Raw genomic sequence first — 9,502 nt, 5'->3', positions numbered from 1 at the left:
CAGTATGTGGTTTCTTCAGTTGTCTGTATCCGTTGTTTGGTCATTATTATTATTTTATTTATTTAGTACAAATGTATTTGTTTTTTTAATTAATCTTTTAATCTACATGGTAAAAAAACAAGAAAACAACAACAGAAAATTCTATATGATTTATAAATAAATACATTACACCCCTATTATGTAGTTTGAAATGGAGTAGGAAAAAGTTTAAAAAAACTTTTTTTAATTCTACACCCTAGCAATATATCTTAAGTTTAATCTTCAATATAAACTATTTAAAAACTTATTTTTTATATATATATATAAATCAACACGGACAAAGATCTATACATGTCGTTCATTATTTATTCATTATTTTGTGTTAAAAATAAAGATATTTAAGAACATTGGAATGTTTTCTCAGCGATTTTCTTATGAAAATCCTGATGCGGCCCGGCCTCAACTAGATTCTGCCTCCAGCGGCCCCCGGCTGATTTGAGCTTGAGACCCCTGACGTACATGGATCTATTTGTCTGCAAATAAATGCATCAGAATGTAGCAGAGCACGAAACTTGTGACCCACTGCAGTAACTTCTGTGTTGGACCTACAAGATTTTTCCAACATTTTTGTGCCTTCCCCTGATTCACAAGGATTTAAATAAAGAAATACTCAGACATGCAGTTTTATGCTGAATTTTTTTTTTACATATTTTATAATGTAGAAGAATTCTACAAGAATTTTCAAAACACAATTTTCATCGTAGTGGGTCTTCAAGCTTAGAATTTCTAATAAATCTTGTTGTGGAAGAAAATTGTCTAATCCTACTTCATACCATCATAACTCATAAGTGCAATCTGATCAGTGCTTATCTGTTTGTATTTTCAAAGCTATTCATATTACCCAGCCATGGTTATATTGCTGCCCTTAAAATGCTATTGTAACTGGATGTACAACAACAGTCAAGATCTATAGTTTTGTTACAATTCTCATTTCATCCAAATGAGTCTTCAGAGGACATTGTATTGATTTGCACTGCATGCAAGTTGGACAGCTCTGATTTCTGTAAACTGTATCTCCACAACCAGCAAGAAAACATGAAAACAAGAAAATTGAGTTGATATTTTCTGGATTCTGAAAGAGGCTGCAGCAAATTTTGAGATTATAAATCCATACATACCTTATAAAATATAACGACCTTGTGACCACCAGCACAGGAAAGCAAAGAGAAAGGACAGAAGACAGTATTGAGACAGCAGAAGACAGAGGCTGATGTCCAGGTGCGAAGCTGCAGCAGCTTGACACTGATGATGTTAAGCTGCATTAATGTATTTAGATCCATGCCAACTTCAAACTTACTAAGGGACCCTTGGCAGACAAAATTTCCCTGAACTTTTAGAGTTGGATTTTTCACAGGCCAGCATCTTTTTCTTGCATGGAAATCACTTATTGTGCCATTTCATCAGTATTTGTGAATGATTTACCAAAGCTCAGTAGCCAAGGGGCAAAAGACATAACACACAGTATTTAAAGGAGACTTTATCATGCATTATGGATTGTGCATGTTACATCAGTGAAATGGGGAGTACAAAATGAGCTCAAGGAAAGGGTGTCATTTATAGTTCTTTCCACTCAGTCTCCATGATCACTTTAACTGTATCTGCCCATTCATCTGGAAAAATCTTGTGATCTCCCAAAGTCTGTTTCATGTCCTCCCTGCAAGCAACATAGGACTCTTTCTTTTTAACATCCACATCTTGGTCCGAACTCTGCCCTCACTCTTCATCTTTTTTACCACCAGTCATCCTCACACCAACATTGTTATGAAACAATTTAAAAGTTATAAACACATTTTTAACATGATTAGTTATTTTAAATGAGAAAAAGTGGACATTTAATTAACAATGAATAAATTCTTGTTGAACAAACTAAAGAGCCATCTTCTTGCCTAACAAATACAAAAAACAGATTTTAGGAAACTACGTTTATCGACTTGAAGACTTTTTAAATTTTCTTTTAATAGCCATTAAAAAAAACAATTCAAAGTAAAATTGCAATGAACTAAAACTTTACATACTGTCAGATTGAAGCCAAAGTTAGAGCTCAGCGTTCTTGTTGTAGAGTGTTTGTCCTGGGATGGAAACGGTTGTGAGTTCAACTCCTTGGTCGAGTCATACCAAAGACTCTAAAAATGAGACTCAATGAGCCTCTGCTTGACACTCAGCATTATGGGGTTGGATTGTGGGGTTAAACCACCATCTGTGTCTGCAGCTCACTGCTCCCCCAGGGGATGCAAAAAACAACTTTCACGCACTTAGGTGCGTAAAAATTAATGGGACATCTAAAGGTTGCCTTTTTTGTTTCTGAAGGTGGATTTGTGCATGAGCACCGTATATAGAATCTGGACAACAAAAGAGAAGCATCATGCTGTCATGACAGCAGGAGCCTCCACCCAGGCGGCAGCTGCTCGTCATGATGATTGACTCCACCTGCACGCCTCCCTATAAATGAATGCCTCTGGTTCACTCACTGCCGGAACATAGCTATTCAGCCTGACAACCAGTCTGCTCACCTTTCTGTGTTCTGTGTCTTGTTCTTGCACTCCTTTGTCTGTCATCTTTGGTTGGTCCCCCAAATCCTGCCCTGACAGTACGTTCCGGCCATGATGGACCCCAAGACGGCCCTGGAGTTCCAGTCCCAGGTAGAGGGTGCCTTCAGGAATTATGGATGGCTGACTTTTCTTCTAGCCTGGGTGAAATACCCAAGAAACTCACATCTGAGTATTTCACAAGGAACCCCTCCCACTATCACTGTGCAACCAGTAAACAAACCCAAGATTAATCCTCCCAAAAAGTAAAACGGAAACCCTGCATATTGTCGGACTTTTCTCTGTCAGTGCAAATTGAAATATTCTCTACAGGAGTCTGCTTTCCCATCAGAAAGATCCGAGGTTGCCTATGTTATCTCACTACAGATAAATGGGCTCAAGATTCAGTCATCTGTTCTTCATATGGATGTTTTTCAGAGAAACTCGAGGAGATTTTAGACCCAGTGAAACCCCATCAAGAGGCTGCTCGGCGATTGACTAAGATACACCGGGCAAAGAGACTGTCGATTATTACTGTAGCATTTGAATGCTAAGAAAATGGACAACCCAGAAACGACAAGTTGCTGAAGATGTATTTATGAATTTGGATGGCGGGTGTAGTATCTTTATCCTCCTGAAGGGGGCAGTGGAAAAAAGGCATGAAGCGGGAAGTGAGCTTGAGTTGTAATTCGAGGGACTGTTTGTAGTCCAAACAGGAGCACGCCACAGAGATGCACACAGAATAGCACAACGTGACGAGGCTTGGCAGACTTTGTGGAAACTCTTGACAAGATAAGCAATCAGGAGCATGAACAGGAGCTTGGTCGAGGACGGAAACTGGTCGGCAACGAGGAGACTCACAAGAACTTGATAACCAAAGTTACGAGGACGAGGCAGTGACGTGGTCGGGGACGTAGCTGGGTCAGAACCATAAACGTGACGAAACATGAAGCGCGCTGGAACAAGTATACTGACTACTATGAACTGGCAATGAAGGACAGAAAGAGAGGAGTATATAAGTTGCTCAACACAGGTGAGTAGAATTAGCCTGATGGTAATCATGGCCCGCAGCTGCAGTCTACTGACTGCAAGGACCATATTGTTTTTGCAATATTATTCTATCTTTCTGCGCCTTTGAGTGAAAGTTTCACCCCCGCCATATGAAAGAAAACTACCTCAAAATTTTATCACACATAGGGAAAATAGAAAATGAATTTTTGGCATGTTGCGCGTGGACCAACCCCCCCCCCCACACACACACACACACACACACTAATAAAGGAGCATGGCAGTGACGTCACAGCACTGTCGCGTGCATGCCGCGCAGAGTCAATTGACAGTCTCGGGTCCTCGTGAGAAACCTGTTCAACGGTTTTTGAAAAAATAACCATTCCAGCAAGTAAGCTGCTGGACCTTTTTTTTCTGTTTAAAAACACGACAAGATGCATTTTAGTTGGTCCCTACACTATTTTCGTGTTATTTAAGTGATAATTAGTCATGTGAGAAAGTTCAGTGACTTTAGCTTTAACATCTTTAGTTTTTGAACATTTTCAACCAAATGTGATTCCTGTCCTCATTTAAAATTCTTAAATATAAATGATAACTTTGTTTTAGCATAATTTTGATGATGAGTGTTTATGACTAGCTGATATCATTATTAGTTTTCATGTATTATTATTATTTTTTTTTTAAGATTATCTTATTCTTTTTTTAAGCTCTTAAGACATCATATTTTCGGTTTTATTACAACAGTAATTAATTTTCTTAACTTTTATTTCTCTGTCAGATAAATAAAACGTACATATCAAAGGACAGCTTGGGTCCTAAGGAGTTAAATCTGGAAGCTAGCACTTAGCTTACCACAGTTAGCAACTGCTGTGTAGCCGTCTGTCTGTCGGCAGGACAAAGAGCTTAACATTAGATTAGATAAGATAAAAAAAATGTTTTATTTCAAGCAATCAGTAGAAATAAAAGTAAATTCATGTGCTGAAAGGGAGTGGGAAGAAGCAAATTTATATAATCCCACCACGGCTGGACCATACCGTTACTGTAACGTGTATTATTATTATCCGGTTCGTAGCTTAGGATCAGATATTGGTGGTTCAGATAAACCGCTGCACATTCAGGTTTTTTGTTTGCTTCATCAGAGCTGTCTTGTGCTTTTGATTTACAAACCTGATAAAGATCGCTGGTTTATCCGACTCATTCCTCCTTGAAGAGGGTAGCAGGTGTCAAAGGAATTTATATTCAAGGAAATTTCTTTAGAAGTGAGGAATGCTTCGAATTGACTCTCCATGCTCTCGCCTGAGGCTTCGGCAGCTCTCCGGCTAGCTTCTGTGCTAGCAATAACTGCCTGAGGCCTAGCTCTGGGTTCGAGATGAAATCCAGTGAGAATGATGTTATTCATTCTTGCTTGTTGTTCCACGTTGTCCACTCTTCTCTCCAGGAGGTCAAACCGAATATCTTGTTGTTCATTCCTTGCTCTTTCACGTCTGATCTCTTCCACAAGTTCAGTGAGAGGAGCTAGTAGAAATTCTGTGATATTTCAAGATTATAATCGCCTAAAGCTGTCAAAGGTGGAGAGAATTTGAAACACACGTCTGCTCGAGACACGGAACCAAGAAAAAAAAAAAAAAACAATAAAAAAAAGTTAAACTAGGGATGTAAAGGTTTGTATAGGAAAATTGATATAGTACTAACAAAAGTGCTAGTATCGGTTGGAATCAACAGATATGAACAAGATTCTGTAGGTCAAACGGCGTAAAACCAATTCGGAAGGTAAACAACCAATTTCTACAAACTTCGTTTATCTTCCTGTTGCACTTTTTGTCAGTGCCTCACTATGTGATGTAAGCAAGAAGACGTTGTCATGGAAATTATACATTTGCTTATGTCTCATCTTCTGAGTCTTGTTTTCTTATTGTCAGAACACCCTGACCACAATGTGTAAACATTTTGATTTCATTAGAACATCTTGTTCATATTAGATATGGCATTTACGCTCCTGTCTGGAAGCTCCTGATTAACTGCTGATTGTATGATCACATAAAATACGAATGTCCTTCATCGCAGATCAGGGCTCTGCAGACCTCTCCTCCATGCTCGCCAGCGTGTACTTTTCTCTGCTCTGTTTAATAAACTTTCATGAAAACGTTTGACATTTCTTCATTTCATCGGATCAACAAATATTCCACCACAACGTCCAGTCAGAAGCTTGCTTTTACCAAGCCAACTCAATCACAATTGTCTGAAGGTGATTTACCACAAGAGGTCTGGATTAAGAGTAGAGAAAAAATGGAAGACAAAATAATTCACAGCGCGCCGGCCAACCTGAAATCATAAGTCTGGAAGTACTTTTAATTTCTGAAAAACGATAAAGATATTCTGGATAAATCAGCTGCTGTCTTCCAAATATGCAAAGCTAGCATAAAGTACACTGGAAGTACAACAATCCTCTGCATGGAATGAAAATGGAGTCAGAAGGGCAAAGTGTCAAATAGGGCTGCCACAATTATTCAACTAATCGACGATAAATCGACTATTAAAATAGTCAACGAATAATTTGGTCGTCGAAGCGTCGTTTTTTTGTTTGTTTTTTTCCTTGTTTTGATCTTAAAACTACTGTTTGCGCATTCTTTGTCTTTGTCACACATGCGCAGTGGTGCTAATCCGGTCAGCAGTGACGTAACAGGAAGTTCTCGATAGTCTCATAACAACACGCTAGTTCGAAAATGTGGGAAACAAAAGGAAAATAAAAGAGGAAAAAGTGTCAAATGTAATTTCTGCACGACAGAATTTGTGTTCCATGAGAGCACGATGGCGATAAATGATCACCTGAAGATGAAGCATGTTGAGACTGAGTTTGATCACGTTGAACAGAGAGCTTCATCTAGCTAAGCTGACATCAGCGCTAACACAGCTAGCGCTGCCGCGGCTGTCATTACTGCGCTGTTTGGAGATGAACCAGAAGATCTGCAGCAGGTCCGTGTCTACGGCGCTTCTGTCTGCATAGTGAGCGTTTCATAATCTGCGCTCTTCTAACCAAACGCAGCGAGGTTGGCGCCTATAATGAGTTTACACTGGAAATGAACCGCTCGTCCGGCTTCATTCATATTCTGCACTGCGATCACGTCATTAAGTTCGAAGAGCGGATTATGAAACGTTCACCGCGCAGACAGAGAGGCTGTGTGTCGGTACGGATCTGCTGCAGAGTTATGGAACGATTTAAAACTACGAGTCCCAGAAGTGAAGGAGCTCACCTAAAAGTCCAGAGCTAAGTTTACAAGTGTAGCATTACATTATCTGGATTAAGCTACAAGTAAATGTAAGTTAAAGTCACAAAAACAACAACAAACAGTAAAACAACCACAACATTAAAGAAGTAACACAGATTTATGGGTTCTCCCCCAAACTGAACAATATGAAGTATCGGTCTGCACATGTGCAGTGGATGTAGGTAGTGAAAGAATGAAAGTACTGATGTACATTCTAACATCTCCTGCTTTTCTCCCTTTTTAAAAATATACATTTCCCTCTTTTATTTATTTTCTTTGTTTCTATGGGCATCCTGAGGTTTTCCATGTATAGGAATATCTTGAGTTCAAAGATGTTATTAGTGTTTTGTTTAATAAATGGGCCTCAGTCAGCAAATATTTTGAGTGTTTTTATATCTGCAAATAGCTTTTGAAATACTTTATACATATTTTATTAAATGTATGTTTTATGCGCGTGACACCAGTAGATCTTAAGAAATATAATGGAGATATACCTGATGTTTGCCCAAAATGTACAGAATGTAGGGGAACACTGATTCACTGTATGTGGGACTGTAGACAAACTGCACTATTCTGGGAGGAGATAAGGTATGCCATAGAGAAGATTATTACTAAAATAATAATACTTGACCCAAGGTTGTTTCTGTTTGGTCTATATCCTGAGAAGCACAACTACACCAATTCTGAGCAAAAGTTCATAGATATCTGTATACTTATTGCTAAACGGTGTATTGCATTATTTTGGAAGAATGTTTACAGACCGACTGTTTCCCAGTGGATCCGACAGATGTTATCTGCTTTACCATTAGAAAGAATTACATATATATTGAAGGGTAGACAAGAAAAGTTTGAAAATATTTGGAACCCATTCATCACGTACGTAAAAGACTTGAACTTTTCCGAGGATATCACCAATGACTAAAGTGGACACTGTGGTTCCCAAACGTAGCCATTTTTGAGTTGTCATTCAAATGATTATTCTATTTTGAAATTAGAATAATAATGTTTACTCGTATGTGTGTGGTATGTTGCAATATCTTACCAATTCTGTAGAAGGCAAATGTGTTGTTTGTTTGTATTTGTTTACATGGCATTGTTAAAATCTTAATAAAACATTTTTGGAAAAAAAAAAAAATGTATGTTTTAAAGGGGCTGCACGGTGGCGCAGTGGTTAGCGCTCTTGCCTCACAGCGAGAAGGCCCCGGTTCGAATCCCGGCTGGGACCTTTCTGTGTGGAGTTTGCATGTTCTCCCCGTGCATGCGTGGGTTTTCACCGGGGACTCCGGCTTCCTCCCACCGTCCAAAAACATGCTTCATAGGTTCATTGGTGACTCTAAATTGCCCCTAGGTGTGAATGTGAGAGTGGATGTGTGTGTGATTGAGGCCCTGCGACAGACTGGCGACCTGTCCAGGGTGTACCCCGCCTTCGCCCATCAGTAGCCGGGTTAGGCTCCGGCACCCCCGCAACCCCGGAAGGGAAGAAGCGGTCAAGAAGATGGATGGATGGATGGATGTTTTAAAGCTTTAAAACATACTTGCAGTCTTTTATTTAGTTTTCTGTGGTTGATTCAGATTACCTCATTTGATTTAAGTCTTGTTTTAATGCCAGAAACCAATGAAGAAGAAAAGCTGCAGATTAATTAAAAGATTAATAAACTATTGTCTTTATTTTAGTTAGAATATAGCTTAAAGACCTCAAGTTTAAAGATAATGATGGTTAAGATGAGTGTTTTACAACCAGTCGCCGTACGAACCGATTAGTCGACTAATCGAAAAAAAAAATTCAGAGATTAGTCGACTATTGAAATAATCGTTTGTGGCAGCCCTAGTGTCAAACCCCCCGGGGCAAATGCTGCCAGGGCTGGCAGCTTTTTTCAGAGTGTACTCACTGACGACTGCAGCTCCTTAAAAGCAATGACTGAAGAGCGTGTTGACCAGTTAATCTTCCTTAAGAAAAATTTGAAGTAGCATGTTATGCAGCACACTGTATTGTTGAGGGTTTGAAGTTTACAATCTTTTTTTACATTTCTTTTTTACCACGATGTACATAACTGTTTGAAGGGGTCCTACCATGTAAATTCTACTTTTTGCAGTTTTAAATGCATTTTACTGTTCATTCCTCACTATAAAGAACCCCAAAGCGGTATTTTCATCCGTTCATGCATTTAAGATTAATCTTCTGCGCTGTCTGCAGCAGCCCCTCCCATACCCACCAAAACGAGTGGCTGAAAATGTGCTGGCCCAAGATTGATGCCGATAGCTCCCTCCAGGAAGAGTCTTCTCTGACAACTCCGCCCCCAGAGTGACACCAATGCTCAATTTATTCCACTGAGCTAGTAATGATCAGCAGAAAAACTTTAATTTTAGACCCCCCCACCAACCCCCGATCTGGCATAGCCGTGCAAAAGCCGCTTGCATAAGCAGTGAAGCGATGGCCAGACCTACTAAAGGCAGATATATCATATGTGTATTCATCTTTGAAGTAGTTTGGATTGTTTTCGTGGGAGAAACACACGGATTTCTCTGGGATGACGTCACAAAGTGGACTGCAGCAGCATTGCAGTGCATTCGCACACAGCGACAGGCGGAGCTTCAGGAATTGAGTCATTTTACTTCTGGGTATGAAAAGACTCACAAAATATAACTAATATTTCCTAAATGATT

The 9,502-nt window shown here is 39.4% G+C and overlaps 1 long non-coding RNA gene across 1 annotated transcript in view; it reads right to left on the bottom strand.

The window, feature by feature from the left end:
- Positions 1 to 1,157: 1,157 nt before the first annotated feature.
- LOC118599014 overlaps positions 1,158 to 9,502 on the bottom strand; it is a 21,443-nt gene continuing 13,098 nt past the window's right edge. The window contains exons 2-3 of the long non-coding RNA XR_004948268.1: positions 2,550 to 2,725; positions 1,158 to 1,175 (exon numbers count right to left, since the gene is read on the bottom strand). This is a non-coding gene — a long non-coding RNA (uncharacterized LOC118599014). The remainder of the gene's footprint in view (positions 1,176 to 2,549; positions 2,726 to 9,502) is intronic.

Source organism: Oryzias melastigma, linkage group LG8, assembly GCF_002922805.2.
Source record: "Oryzias melastigma strain HK-1 linkage group LG8, ASM292280v2, whole genome shotgun sequence".
Lineage (NCBI taxonomy): Eukaryota > Metazoa > Chordata > Actinopteri > Beloniformes > Adrianichthyidae > Oryzias > Oryzias melastigma.
The sequence above is the reverse complement of the archived record's forward strand: the minus strand, read 5'-3'. Positions and strand labels throughout refer to the sequence as shown.